The sequence below is a fragment of the Leuresthes tenuis genome, unplaced genomic scaffold (assembly GCF_036924035.1).
Source record: "Leuresthes tenuis unplaced genomic scaffold, fLeuTen1.0.hap1 SCAF_42, whole genome shotgun sequence".
Classification (NCBI taxonomy): domain Eukaryota; kingdom Metazoa; phylum Chordata; class Actinopteri; order Atheriniformes; family Atherinopsidae; genus Leuresthes; species Leuresthes tenuis.
Genome location: NW_027325396.1, coordinates 701348 through 717434, shown reverse-complemented (window position 1 = coordinate 717434; position 16087 = coordinate 701348).

Sequence of the window (16087 nt, the reverse complement as noted above, 5' to 3'; positions counted from 1 at the left end):
GGACAAAGCAGTCTTAACTTGGTTTGAGTTAAGGAATTCGTTTTATAGGAGAATCCAAATTCGTGCATAACTCGTAAAATAGAGCTTATTTTCGGATTCCTGAAGAATGAGTCTGGTTCTTTCTCATAATACAAAGTTTGTTGTTTATTGTTGAAACTTCATCAGACCGTTAGATATAGTCGGACTCACCTCGACGCACGGCTTGGGATCTGGAACCAGTACTCTTGAGAGGGGTTGGACTCTCTTCCACTCTGGAGTTGCCCGTGGTGAGAGGCGCAGAGCAGGTGTGGGCATACTTATTGCCACCCGGCTGTGTGCCAGTACATTGGGGTTTACCCCAGTGAACGAGAGGGTAGCCTCCCTCCGCCTTGGGTGGGGGGACGAGTCCTGACTGTTGTTTGTGCCTATGCGCCAAACAGCAGTTCAGAGTACCTACCCTTTTTGGAGTCTCTGGGGGAGGCACTGGAGAATGCTCCTACCGGAGACTCCCTCATTCTGCTGGGGGACTTCAATGCTCACGTGGGCAATGACAGTGAGACCTGGAGGGGTGTGATTGGGAGGAACGGCCCCCCCGATCTGAATCAGAGTGGTGTTATGTTGTTGGACTTCTGTGCCAGTCATAGACTGTCCATAACGAACACCATGTTCAGGTATAAGGGTGTCCATATGTGCACTTGGCACCAGGACACCCTTGGCCGCAGTTCGATGATCGACTTTGTGGTTGTATCATCGGACTTGCGGCCGTATGTCCTGGACACTCGGGTGAAGAGAGGGGCGGAGCTGTCAACTGATCACCACCTGGTGGTGAGTTGGCTCCGCTGGTGGGGGAGGATGCCGATCAGACCTGGCAGGCCCAAACGTATTGTGAGGGTCTGCTGGGAGCGTTTGTCAGAATCCCCCGTCAGAAGGAGCTTTAACTCCCACCTCCGGCAGAGCTTCAACCATATTTGAGGTGGGGGACATTGAGTCCGAATGGGCCATGTTCCGTGACTCCATTGCCGAGGCAGCTGGTCGGAGTTGTGGCCGTAAGGTGGTCGGTGCCTGTCGTGGCGGCAACCCTCAAACCTGCTGGTGGACACCAGTGGTGAGGGAAGCTGTCAAGCTGAAGAAGGAGTCCTATCGGGCCTTTTTGGCCAGTGGGACCCTGGAAGAAGCTGATAGGTACCGACGGGCCAGACGGGCCACGGCTTCGGCGGTTGCTGAGGCAAAAACTCGGGCCTGGAAGGAGTTCGGTGAGACCATGGAGAACGATTTCCGGACGGCCTCGAAAAGATTCTGGTCCACCATCCGGCGTCTCAGGGGGGGGAAGCGGCTCACAGTCAACACTGTTTACAGTGGGGACGGGGCTTTGCTGACCTCAACTAGGGATGTTGTGAGTCGGTGGGGGGAGTACTTCGAGGAACTCCTCAATCCTACCAACACGTGCTCGGAAGAGGCAGAGTCGGAGAGCTCGGAGACGGGGCCTCCCATTTCTGGGGCTGAGGTTGCCGAGGTGGTTAAAAAGCTCCTCGGTGGCAAGGCCCCGGGGGTGGATGAGGTCCGTCCTGAGTTTCTCAAGGCTCTGGATGTTGTAGGGCTGTCTTGGCTGACACGCCTCTGCAGTATCGCGTGGACATCGGGGACAGTGCCTCTGGACTGGCAGATTGGGGTGGTGGTCCCCCTCTTTAAAAAGGGGGACCGGAGGGTGTTTTCCAACTATAGGGGTATCACACTCCTCAGCCTCCCTGGTAAGGTCTATTCGGGGGTATTGGAGAGGAGGATCCATCGGATAATCGAGCCTCGGATTCAGGAGATGCAGTGTGGCTTTCGTCCTGGCCGTGGAACAGTGGACCAGCTCTATACCTTCGGCAGGATCCTGGAGGGTGCATGGGAGTTCGCCCAACCAGTCTACATGTGTTTTGTGGACTTGGAGAAAGCGTTCGACCGTGTCCCTCGTGGAGTCCTGTGGGGGGTGCTCCGGGAATATGGAGTGCCGGACCCCTTGATAGGGGCCGTTCGGTCTCTGTATGACCGGTGCCAGAGTTTGGTCCACATTGCCGGCAGTAAGTTGGATACGTTTCCGGTGAGAGTTGGACTCCGTCAGGGCTGCCCTTTGTCACCGATTCTGTTCCTAACTTTTATGGACAGAATTTCTAGGCGGAGCCAGGGCGTTGAGGGTGTCCCATTTGGCGACCTCAGAATCGGGTCTCTGCTTTTTGCAGATGATGTGGTTCTGTTAGCGTCGTCAGGCCGTGACCTTCAGCTCTCACTGGAGTGATTCGCAGCCGAGTGTGAAGCGGCTGGGATGAGAATCAGCACCTCCAAATCCGAGACTATGGTTCTCAGCCGGAAAAGGGTGGAATGCTCTCTTCGGGTCGGGAATGAGATCCTTCCCCAAGAGGAGGAGTTCAAGTATCTCGGGGTCTTGTTCACGAGTGACGGACGAATGGAGCGGGAGATTGACGGGCGGATCGGTGCGGCGCCTGCAGTGTTGCAGGCTCTGCACCGACCCGTCGTTGTGAAGAGGGAGCTGAGCCAGAAGGCGAAGCTCTCTACTTACTGGTCAATCTACGTTCCCATCCTCACCTATGGTCACGAGTTGTGGGTAGTGACCGAAAGAACAAGATCGCGAATACAAGCGGCCAAAATGGGTTTCCTCCGCAGGGTGTCTGGGCTCTCCCTTAGAGATAGGGTGAGAAGCTCAGTCATCCGGGAGGGGCTCGGAGTAGAACCACTGCTCCTCCGCATTGAGAGGAGTCAGATGAGGTGGCTCGGGCATCTGGTTAGGATGCCCCCTGGACGCCTCCCTGGGGAGGTGTTCCGGGCACGTCCCACTGGGAGGAGACCCCGGGGGAGACCCAGGACACGTTGGAGAGACTATGTCTCTCGGCTGGCCTGGGAACGCCTCGGGGTCCCCCCGGAAGAGCTGGAGGAAGTGGCCGGGGACCGAGACGTCTGGGTTTCTCTGCTCAAGCTGCTGCACCCACGACCCGACCCCCGGATAAGCGGCAGATAATGGATGGATGGATGGATATATCCTCCACCAACCAGACTTACAACCCCCGACTAGGGTAGCAGAATTTCTAAGCATCTGTACCCCAAAACTACTATCAAAAATATATAAATTATTGTCTAAGATAGATGACACAATGTCTTTTCCATCATCAAAATGGGAGGCAGATTTATCCATCAGTTCTGGTTATAGCTTCTAACCACAAATATGTTTGAACACCTTCATAAAGACTCGAAATCCTAATTTACAGCTCATACAATACAAAATCCTTCATAGAACACACTATACAGGACAAAGGATGTTCAGGATGGGTCTAACACACTCAAACATCTGCTCACATTGCACAGATAACACACCTGATGATTATGCACACGCTTTGTGGTTTTCTGCGCCTGTCCAGAAGTTCTGGCTTGAAGTCTGTGAGGACCTATCAACATGGCTAAAGTGTAGCATCCCTGCATGCCCCACACTGTGCATACTGGGTGACTTAGACAACATCAACATGGAAATTAACTCAGCACACATGGTTGTCACAGTGTTATGTATCGCAAAGAAAACTATTCTCATGAACTGGAAAGCGAAGAACAATCTGTGTATTAACCAGTTTAGAAATTTTCTTTTAGATTATATTAGCATGGAAACAATGTCTGCCTCCTCAAAACATCAATTGGCTGAATTTCATTCTCTCTGGTCCCCTCTGATTAGTTTTATCACATAGTGGTGGTGGTGGGTTGCTGGGTGATGGTGGGTCTCAGGCCCGGGCTGCTGCGACTGGTGTGACCGGGTTGTTTGTTTGTTTGTTTTTTGATGTTGTTTGTTTGTTTTTTGTAGTGGTCCTCCTGGGTGGGGTTGGGTTGAGTGGGGTGGGGCGGGATGGGTACCTTCTGGGGGTACAGTAGCTCCCGGAATATGGTCGCTGCAGGCCCCGAGCCTGGTGGACATCAGGCCCTCCTGCCCATTGTTGGCTCCCAGGTAGCGGGGATGCCTATTGCAGCCAGTCCCTGGCTGCCCTCTCTGGGGGAGAGTAGCTCCCCCGGTATATATCCCCATACCCCTCTCCCTTCTGGCTCCTGTACACAGCACACACTCACACATGAAGGGTTTTGGGGGCGTGTGTGTTCGGTGGGGTGTAGTGGATGGGGCCACGTAGGTGGTCCCCTTTGGTTGCACTCTGCAGTTCCCTGCCCCTGTTTTAATTACACCTTAGACATTACTACTTATCAAACACACTCACACACACACATTAGGTCTTGGGGGGTGGTTACACTGAGTGGCATCTGGTGGGCGGGGCTCTTTGGGTATGTAGGCTGCCCAGAGTGCCGTGCTCCCAGTTCTACAAGTTTGGCTGCCCCTCAATTTTAATTGCTCACTATTAGAAAATATTGAAGAGCCAGAAGGGTGAGGGGAGGGGTCTTCTTCGCACACCCCTGCTTCCTGGTGTCTGCTCGGGGCAGGAGGGGCCAGGAGGATTAATTAATTGTTCTGCTGGTTCGGGGTCTGTGGTGGCTGGGGGGTTGCTGGCCTCCTGGTGTGCCCGCTGCACTACACCCCAGCAGAGTCGAGGGAGGTAGGATGTGTGGATGTGTGGATGTATTGGACGTGAAAGTGTGTGTGGTAATGATTGGGCCTGGATCTGGGACTTGCTGTCGCCTGGCCTGCCTGTGTTTCTCCCGATGGGGCATCAGCGTTGCCTCTCCCCACTGCTCGCGACTTCACCCACCTGTGGGCACGTCTTGACTCCCAGGGCACTTGGCCAGGGGCGCTGGAGCAGGCGCTGACCCACTTTGTGGCTGTCTGGGGCGCTTGGCCCTCCTGGGTATTGGGTGGGGCCTCTGCCGGGGGGTTTGGGGGCGCTCGGGCTCCTGGGGCCCAGGTCCAGTGCACGGCCCATGTCTGGGCGGCTGGGGCCTGGCGGGGTCGGTGGGCTGTTACCCCTGGTTCCCGGAGTGCCTCTGCCCTTTGCTTATGGGAGCTCTTTCCGGGGGCTTCCTCTGCAGTCGTCTGGGAGGATGCGTGGTTGCCCCTGCAGTGGGCTGCCTGGGTTCTGTGCTCTGTGGGGGCTGCTGGTGGCCTGGGTCTTGTGGCCCTCTCTGCCTGCTTCTGATTGCTTGGGGGGGGGGGGGGGGGGGGGCTGTGGATTGTGGCCCTGTACGCTTATACACTCATAACTAAGCACGGTTATCATGTAGGTCCTGTGCCATGGGTGTTGCATGTTCTCACACACACACACACACATTCATTAGTCCAGTAGCATGGTCACTAAGCAGTTGATGTATTATCATGTCGTCTCAGGTCATCTATATCCACAGCTGTGTTGTATGCGATTGCCGCTTCTTGTGCTTGTTTTTGTTTGTTTGTGTGTTTGTTTTTTCTCTGCTTGTCTGCTTTCAGGTGCTCCTGGTGGCGCTAAGGCTGGATTCCCCTCATAGGCCATGGATTGTTGTCTGTTTTGTTTTTTACAGGTGTAGCAGCTGGTTGTCTGGTTTTTGTTTCTATTTTTGTTCTGTTTCCTCTTCTTTCCTCTTCTTCTTTCCTTGTCCCCCGGTCCGGTTCAGTTCAGTTCATGTCATATATTGTAAACAGAAATAAATAAATGGGCATCAAGGGGAGCTTTACATTTATAAAACTTCCCTTGGCAAAACAAATCTGTTTGGCATCAAAGGTATTCAGACTACAATTCTTCTGACATAATGCTGAACAGGACAAGGGGAAAAAAAAGTAAAGAAGACAGTTCTGCCGAAAGCCAGGGATAGACCTGTTCTAAGTTCTATACTTTTTAAAAGGGGTGTGTTTATCAACTATGGAATTAGAAGATTTACAAAAATGGTCAAGTGCTAGATCTTCATCTGGGATTTTAACAGTGTCATATAACTATTCAACAGATCAGTTAAAAAAAAGCCTGCTCATGGAGATGTTTCAGGATCTGGATACCAAGCGTGGACCTAATGTTTTCATTTTTGCAATTCTGATACAGGCTATTGAGCAGTGATAACTAACACCAAGTTCAGATACTGCGGATTTTCTACCTTTGATTTGTTAAGATTGAGCCAATCAGGGACAACCTTGAAGGATCTCTTTGGTTTTGTAGGATCTGTAATTACCTGAGAAAGGTTGATATTGGTACACACCTTTTTTAAATGATCAGAGGCAGAGTTCAACTTGTTTAAATTAAAATTGCCACACAGAGATTGGGTTTAGGCCACATGCACACAGAATGACATCAACAAATATAAGAAATATTAAACATTTACACATAGATTTTTGAATATATGTAGAGGAATGATACTTTGAAATGTGCTCATTGCGGAGTTATGATCAGTTGAGTAATGAAGGTTGAACTATTCTGGGAAAGAGGTTCTATTCCCAGCATCATGATGGACACTCCTGATATAGAAGGTTTCGCTAACGCATTGGAATTGTTTTACTATTTTCATATGCATGTGCAATGAAGAATTGCTTGCTGCTGATAAATGCAAAGAAGAACAGCTTACACATAGATGCTCACATATAGGCTGCTGAATGCAATGAAGACCTGCTTATCAAGTAAAGTTCAATGTCAATGTGTAATATTCAATTAGGATTTGCAAAACAGTGAAGTTAAACAATGAATGGGTCCATAGTCGGTATGAGAAGACTACAGGAATATTTACCTGGGTGTACGTTCAAACAGAGATGAGAAAATTGCGATAAATAATTGTTTGTTTGTTTGTTAGTATGTATATGAATGTTATGTGTATAAACTGTGTTGAGTTATAGTTACTCAGTAGTGTCTCAGTGAAACAACCGACGGGGGAAGCCTTGCGGTGACAACAAAAGCAGTGTTTTACTGATCAGTCAAGTTGCTCCAGTGTACTCCATACAAACTGGTTGGCTACTGAAGGGATAGAAAATGGGGAATACTTGTTTTAAAGCAAACAAGGAATTGGGAAAAATACATGTTTTAACGAGACCCAGACAATATTAAATACTCAGACAGATGGGAGAAGAAGTGTAGTTTTGTAGGAAATCACAAAATTATTACATAGAATTAGTGAAATCAATTGAAGAATGCCTTTCTGAAGAGCTGTTTACCACAGATGAGCAGCTTTGCGACCAAGCACATTGTAGATCGCTTTACTGCCAAAATTATCTAATTTAATGGATTGCTTTAGACATGCATAACAGCATTTTAAGAACAAAGAGAGAAACAAAAAGGGACAACGCTTCATGGTGGAAGGTGATGTATAAATAACTGTGTATATGATGAAGGGGGTGGCAACACCCATTCCGAAATCCCGCCATTCCGACATCCCGCTATTCCGACATCCCACCATTCCGACATCCCACCATTCCGACATACCACCATTCCGACATGCAAACGTCCCACCATTCCGACATCCCACCATTGCGACATCCCGCTATTCTGACGTTCAAATGTCCCACCATTCCGACAAGGCTTTCCGTATAAGGAAATGTGTGTTACTCAACAGGTGAGTCCCTTCTTTCTGTTCATGCAATTTATATGTTTAACACATGTTTATAGACAAGCGTTATTAAAAACACAAAGTCTCGGCAACTGGAGGAGGAGAAGCAGTCCGCGGTGGTTTTCAATCACACACTCCAATGCCACTTGTTTCAACTTCCGAAAATTTAATCCAGGAAAAAAAGGCTTACAAACATGGACCAAAACGGCTCCATAACACGCACAAGAATCCAAAAGAAACAAAAGTTAACTAAAAGAAAGCAAATAAACAGTATGAAGTGGTCAAAATTGGTTTTACGCATGCCTATGTGCGTCTGGCACATGCGTCTTCGGGCTCTCCCACGTTGGTTTGTGGATGAAAGCTATATGTTCAGCTGTAATGTCATGTAAAAACAATCTCTACATGACATTTGATCCCAGGTGTGACCAGTTAGGTCCTTAAGATATCAACAGGCTGTATAAAGCTACAACCGTTGCGGCTGTGTGTTTGTGCCAAATGCGCAAAACCCATCCGCGTTTCCCAAAATTGGAGTGAGTACTCATAAATCACGTGAATAACATGAATAAACGTTTTTACTGCATTTTGTTGTGTTTTATACGTTCTATGCTGTCATTTCTCTCTTCTCCTATTGGCAAGGCAAGGCAGAGTGCTCGCAACTGTGTCCTGTGCCGTAGCCGTGATATCTGTTATTGCAATTATTACTTTTGCATATGATGACAGCGTGCAAAAGACGCATGGGCTCTGTGGAGAGCTCCGCTCCAGCTGGCTGCTGTGACAGCTCACTGACAATGTATTTCTGCTTAATCTGTTTCAGTCTCGCCAGAGTTACATTAATATCTGTATTTTTATATTTGAAATTCAGGGGATTTTGATAATAGATTATTAAAGTTTGTTTGCGAGGCTGTGGCCTCTGCATGTGAAGAGCTTGTGCGCCAAACTTTAGGTCGTATTTGCGCCGGCATATCATTAGTGCAAAATGTTTTGGGTAAAAAATAGGCTATTAAAAGGAACTGTCGGAATGGCGGTATGTTAAAAAAAAAAAAACATACCGCCATTCCGACCATAGGAGGAAAAAAGTGTCGGAATGGTGGGACGTTTGATAAAAAATTAAGTGTCGCCATTCCGACAATTGAAGACCCATGTCGGAATGGCGAGATGTCGGAATGGCAGCATGTAACCATGATGAAGGAGAGACCATTTGAGCAGCACAGCCATTTCGCAGCACAGGGACAGCAGTCCAAGTTACAGGAGATCCCACGTGGTATCACCTGTCACATTGTGTCAAGGCATCAAAAGAAGAAAAAATCACCAAACTCAAGGACAAAAAGACGAAGACGCCGGTGAACGAAGAGAGAGTACTGACAAACCAGAAATACAAAAGGATTCTCGATATCAAAATCCAGAAGAAGAGGCTAACAATGCCACGAACACTTACGATGCTGGGAATGATGCCAGCAATGAACAGAGAAGAAGATTCAGTGTCATCAATCTGCAACACGTGCCTCTAATGAGGGGGTGAATATAGAATCCTCAACGATTACAACGTCTCTGGGAACTGTGACAAAAACAAGGTTTAAACCATTTTGATATATATTGTAACCTATTGGCTAAGGAATAGTGCTGAAAATGAGGTAAATCTAATCCACCATTGTCCTTGGTCTTCTGTAGGGTTTTTAAACTAATACGTGGTGGTTTGTTTTTCCACAGAAATTTGGAGATGCATGAATCTAGTTACTTAAACCAAGTAGCAGATGGTTTTATGGGGATCATGGAGAACAAATAGTTAACTTTTGGTAGTATCATCATTTTAATGGATGTAATTCTCCCCATAAGTGATATAGGTAAGGACTTCCAACGAGAGAGATCGTCCTCTACTGTCTTTAATAATTGCACATAATTTAGCTTTGTTAGCTCTGAGAGCCTGGAGGAAATGTTTATGCCTAAATATCTAATATTTCCTGACTGTAAAGTGATCGCAGGTATATTATGGACCCTACAGTTAATGGGCAGAACTGTGGTCTTAGACCAGTTGATAGAGTAGTCAGAAAGTGTTGAGAATTTATTTATGAGTGTGATCGTGTGAGTGAGAGACGTCTGTGAGTTCTGAAGGAAAAGTAATACATCATCAGCATAAAGACTTATTTTATGCTCAATATTTTGGGATTAATTACTCACAAACGGGTAAGAAAAGGTAGTATTGCCAGACCATACATGATCAAAACAGGGAGCGGAGGTCGTTCAGCTGCAAGAAGGTGTGAATGTCCAACTAAAGTTTATAAAAAGCGGGTAAGACAAGGTGCGAATGCCCGACAATGCATGATCAAAAGAGGGAGCGGAGGTTTTCGGCTGCAAGAAGGTCTGAATGTCCACCCATAATTCCTGAAAAATGGGTAAAAAAAGGGTGCGAATGCCAAACCATACATCATCAAAAGCAGGAGTGGATGTGTTCGGCTAGAAGAAGGTTTGAATGTCCGACCATAGTTTGTAAAAAGCGGGTAAGAAAAGGTTCGAATGCCCAAACATAGACCATCAAAAGAGGGAGCGGAGGTGTTCCGCTGTAAGAAGGTGTAAATGTCCGACCATAGTTGGTAAAAAGCGGGTAAGAAAAGGTTAAAATACCCGACTGTACACAATCAATAGCGGGAGCGGAGTTGTTCAGCAACAAAGAGTGAAAGTCTGACCATGGTTTGTAAAAGGTGGGTAAGAAAAGGTTTGTATGCCCGAATATACAACATCAAAAGCAGAAGCGGAGGTGTTCGGCTGCTTGAAAGTTTGAACGTCCTACCAAAGTTTGTAAAAAGCAGTTAAGAAAAGTTTCGAATATCCAACCAAACATATTCAAAAAGCGGGAGCAGAGTGGTTCAGCTGCAAGAAGGTCTGAATGTCCATCAATAATTGCTTTAAAACATGAAAGAAAATTTTCGAATATCATCCGCACATGATCATAAGAAGGAGAGGTGTTCAGCTGCAAGAAGGTGTGAATGTCCACCCATAATTCCTGAAAAATGGGTAAAAAAAAGGTGCGAATGCCCAACCATACATCATCAAAAGCAGGAGTGGATGTGTTCGGCTACAAGAAGGTGTGAACGTCCAACCAAAGTTTGTAAAAAGCAGTTAAGAAAAGGTTTGAATATCCAACCAAACATAATCAAAAGCGGGAGCATAGCTTTTCGACTGCAAGTAGGTGTGAATGTCAGATCATAATTTGCAAAAAGCTGATGAGAAAGGGTGAGAATGTCCGACTGCACATCATCAAATGCGGGAGCGGAGTTGTTCGGCTGTGAGTAAGTGTGACTCTCTGACCATAATTGCTGAAAAATGTGTTAGAAAAGGTAAGAATGCCGGTCCATACATCATCAAAAGCGAGAGAGGTGGTGTTCGGCTGCAAGTAAGTGTGAATGTCCAGCCATAATTACTCACAAACGGGTAAGAAAAGGTAGTATTGCCAGACCATACATGATCAAAACAGGGAGCGGAGGTGGCTCAGCTGCAAGAAGGTGTGAATGTCCGACTAAAGTTCAAATATATTAACAAAAGCGGGAGGAGAGGTCTTCGGATGAGAGTGGTTGAGAATTTCCAACCATAATCCATAAAATTCGGTGAAAAAAAGGTGTTATAGAACACTAAAAGGTGGAGCGGAAGTGTTCGGCTGCAAGAAAGGTGTGAATGTCCGACTATATTTGGTGAAAAGCAGGTGAAGCAAGGTCTGAATGCCCAACCTTACATCATCAAAAGCGAGATCAGAGGTGTTTGGCTGCAAGAAGGCCATAGTTTGCCAAAAGCGGGTAAGCTGCGAATGACCAACTAAATATCAACAAAAGTGGGGGCGGAGGTCTTCGGATGCAACTGGGTGTGAACATCCCAACATACAAGTATGGTGGAGAGGAAGCTGTGAACAGCCAACCATAGTTTGCAAAAAGCGGGTGAGAAAAGGTGCGAATGTCCAACCATACATGATCAAAACAGGGAGCGGAGGTGTTTGGCTGTGACAAGGTGTGAATGTCCACCCAAAATTAATGAAAAGCGGGCAAAAAATTAGGTTTGAATGCCCAAGCATACATCATCAAAAGAAGGAGTGGATGTGTTCGGCTAGAAGAAGGTTTGAATGTCCGAGCATAGTTTGTAAAAAGCGGGTAAGAAAAGGTTCGAATGCCCAAACATACACCATCAAAAGAGGGAGCGGAGGTGTTCCGCTGTAAGAAGGTATGAATGTCCGACCATAGTTGGTAAAAAGTGGGTAAGAAAAGGTTAAAATACCCGACTGTACACAATCAATAGCGGGAGCGGATGTGTTTGGCTACAAGAATGTGTGAAAGTCCGACCATGGTTTGTAAAAAACGGGTAAGAAAAGGTGCGAATGCCCGACAATGTATAATCAAAAGAGGGAGCAGAGGTTTTCGGCTACAAGAAGGTTTGAATGTCCGACCATAGTTTGTAAAAAGCGGGTAAGAAAAGGTTCAAATGCCTGACTATACACCATCAAAAGAGGGAGCGGAGATGTTCCGCTGTAAGACGGTGTGAATGTCCGACCATAGTTGGTAAAAAGCGGGTTAGAAATGGTTAAAATACCCGACTGTACACAATCAATAGCGGGAGCGGAGTTGTTCGGCTACAAGAAGGTGTGAAAGTCCAACCATGGTTTGTAAAAAGCTGGTAAGAAAAGGTTCGAATGCCCGAATATATACCATCAAAAGCGGAAGCGGAGGTGTTCGGCTGCAAGAAGGTGTGAACGTCCGACCAAAGTTGGCAAAAAGCAGTAAAGAAAAGGTTCGAATATCCAAACATAATTAAAAGCGAGAGAGATTGTGTTCAGCTGCAAGTAGGTGTGAATATCCAGCCATAATTACTCACAAACGGGTAAGAAAATGTAGTATTGCCAGACCATACCTGATCAAAACAGGGAGCGGAGGTGGTTTAGCTGCAAAAAGGGGTGAATGTCCAACTAAAGTTCAAATATATTAACAAAAGCGGGAGGAGAGGTCTTCGGATTAGAGTGGTTGAGAATTTCCAACCATAATCTATAAAATGTGGTGAAAAAAAAAGGTGTGAAGGAATGAATTTTATAGCAAAATCCGAAATCATGCATAACTCCGCATAAGGAACGTATTGCTCAACCAAAGGGATGCTTCTTTCTCATTCAGGGTAATATGAGGAACTTTATGCTTGATACATTTTAGACATGGATAACTATGAAGGACAAAGCAATTTTAACTTGGTTTGAGCAAAGCAATTCATTTTATAGGAAAATCCGAAATCGTGCAGGACTCATGAAAGTAAGCTTTTTCTCGGATTCCTGATCCTCCAGTGTTGCTCTTTCCTATAATGAAAAATACAGCCTTGTTCTTTGTTGAAATTTATATAGACATTGATAAATATGAAGAACAAAGCAGTTGTCACTTTGTTTGAGTGAAGGAATTAATTTTATAGCAAAATCCCAAATCAAGCAGAACGGATTCCAAGTTTTCGGATTCCTGATCCTTCAGTGTTGCTATTTCTTCTACTGCAAAATACAATGTTGTTCTTTGTTGAAGTCAATCTAGACATTGATAAATATGAAGGACAAAGCAGTTTTAACATAGTTTGAGTAAAGGAATTCATTTTATACATAAAATCCCAAATCATGCAGAACGTATGAAAATAAGCTTATTCTCGGATTCCTGATCCTTCGGTGTTGCTCTTTCTACTACTGCAAAATACAATGTTGTTCTTTGTTGAAGTAAATCTAGACATTGATAAATATGAAGGACAAAGCAGTTTTCACTTGGTTTGAGTGAAGGAATTCATTTTATACATAAAATCCCAAATCATGCAAAACGTATGAAAAGAAGCTTATTCTCGGATTCCTGATCCTTCAGTGTTGCTTTTTCTTCTACTGCAAAATACAATGTTGTTCTTTGTTGAAGTCGATCTAGACATTGATAAATATGAAGGACAAAGCAGTTTTAACTTGGTTTGAGTGAAGGAATTCATTTTATACATAAAATCCCAAATCATGCAGAACGTATGAAAATAAGCTTATTCTCGGATTACTGATCCTTCAGTGTTGCTCTTTCTTCTACTGCAAAATCCAGTGTTGTTCTTTGTTGAAGTCAATCTAGACATTGATAAATATGAAGGACAAAGCAGTTTTAACATAGTTTGAGTGAAGGCGTTCATTTACAGTAAAATCAATAATCGTGCAGAACTCATGAAAATAAGCTTATTCTCGGATTCCTAAAACTTTTGATTTTGCTCTTTCTTTACTACAAAGTACAATGTTGTTCTTTGTTGAAGTCGATCTAGACATTGATAAATATGAAGGACAAAGCAGTTTTCACTTGGTTTGAGTGAAGGATTTGCAGCTGAAAACCTCCCGCTCCCGCTTTTGATTGTGTATAGTCGGGCTTTTGAGCCTTTTCTTACCCGGTTTTTAGAAATTATGGTTGGACATTCAGACCTTGCAGCCGAAGACCTCCACTCCCTCTTTTGATCATACATTGTCGGGCATTCGCACCTTGTCTTACCCGCTTTTTACAAACTATAGTCAGACATTCACACCTTGCAGCTGAACCACCTCAGCTCCCTGTTTTGATCATGTATGGTCTGGCAATACTACCTTTTCTTACCCGTTTGTGAGTAATTATGGCTGGACATTCACACCTACTTGCAGTCGAACAGCTCTGCTCCCGCTTTTGATGGTATATATTCGGGCATTCGAACCTTTTCTTAACTGCTTTTTGCAAACTTTGGTCGGGCGTTCACACCTTCTTGCAGCCGAACACCTCCGCTTCCGCTTTTGATGGTATATATTCGGGCATTCGAACCTTTACTTAGCAGCTTTTTACAAACCATGGTTGAACTTTCACACCTTCTTGTAGCCGAACAACTCCGCTCCCGCTATTGATTGTGTACAGTCAGGTATTTTAACCTTTTCTTACCCGCTTTTTACACACAATGGTCGGATATTCACACCGTCTTACAGCGGAACACCTCCGCTCCCGCTTTTGATGGTGTATAGTCAGGCATTTGAACCTTTTCTTACCCGCTTTTTACAAACTATGGTCGGACATTCAAACCTTCTTGTAGCCGAAAACCTCCGCTCCCTCTTTTGATCATACATTGTCGGGCATTCGCACCTTTTCTTACCCGTTTTTTTACAAACCATGGTCGGACTGTCACACATTCTTGTAGCCAAACACATCCGCTCCCGCTATTGATTGTGTACAGTCGGGTATTTTAACCTTTTCTTACCCACTTTTTACCAACTATGGTCGGACATTCACACCTTCTTACAGCGGAACACCTCCGCTCCCTCTTTTGATGGTGTATGTTTGGGCATTCGAACCTTTTCTTACCCGCTTTTTACAAACTATGCTCGGACATTCAAACCTTGTAGCCGAACACATCCACTCCTGCTTTTGATGATGTATGGTTGGGCATTCAAACCTACTTGTTGCCCGCTTTTAATTTAATTAATTTTGGGTGGACATTCACACCTTGTCACAGCCAAACACCTCCGCTCCCTGTTTTGATCATGTATGGTTGGACATTCGCACCTTTTCTCACCCGCTTTTTGCCAACTATGGTCGGCTGTTCACAGCTTCCTCTCCACCATACTTGTATGGTGGGATATTCACACCCACTTGCATCCGAAGACCTTTTGTTGATATTTAGTCGGTCATTCGCAGCTTACCCGCTTTTGGCAAACTATGGCCTTCATGCAGCCAAACACCTCTGATCTCGCTTTTGATGATGTAAGGTTGGGCATTCAGACCTTGCTTCACCTGCTTTTCACCAAATATAGTCGGACATTCACACCTTCTTGCAGCCGAACACTTCCGCTCCACCTTTTAGTGTTCTATCACACCTTTTTTTTCACCGCATTTTATAGATTATGGTTGGAAATTCTCAACCGCTCTCATCCGAAGACCTCTCAACCCGCTTTTGTTAATATATTTGAACTTTAGTCGGACATTCACACCTACTTGCAGCTGAACCACCTCCGCTCCCTGTTTTGATCATGTATGGTCTGGCAATACTACCTTTTCTTACCCGTTTGTTAGTAATTATGGCTGGACATTCACACCTACTTGCAGCCGAACACCACCTCTCCCGCTTTTGATGATGTATGGACCGGCATTCTTACCTTTTCTAACACATTTTTCAGCAATTATGGTCGGAGATTCACACTTACTCACAGCCGAACAACTCCGCTCCCGCATTTGATGGTGTATAGTCGGGCATTCTCACCCTTTCTCATCAGCTTTTTTCAAATTATGATCTGACATTCACACCTGCTTTTGGTAATGTATGGTTGGGCATTCGCACCTTTTCTTACCCATTTTTCAGGAATTATGGTTGGACATTCACACCTTCTTGCAGCTGAACACCTCCTCTCCCGCTATTGATTGTGTACAGTCGGGTATTTTAACCTTTTCTTACCCGCTTTTTACCAAATATGGTCGGACATTCACACCGTCATATAGCGGAACACCTCTGCTCCCGCTTTTGATGGTGTATAGTCAGGCATTTGAACTTTTTCTTACCCGCTTTTTACAAACTATGGTCGGACATTCAAACCTTCTTGTAGCCGAAAACCTCCGCTCCCTCTTTTGATTATACATTGTTGGGCATTCGCACCTTATTTACAAAC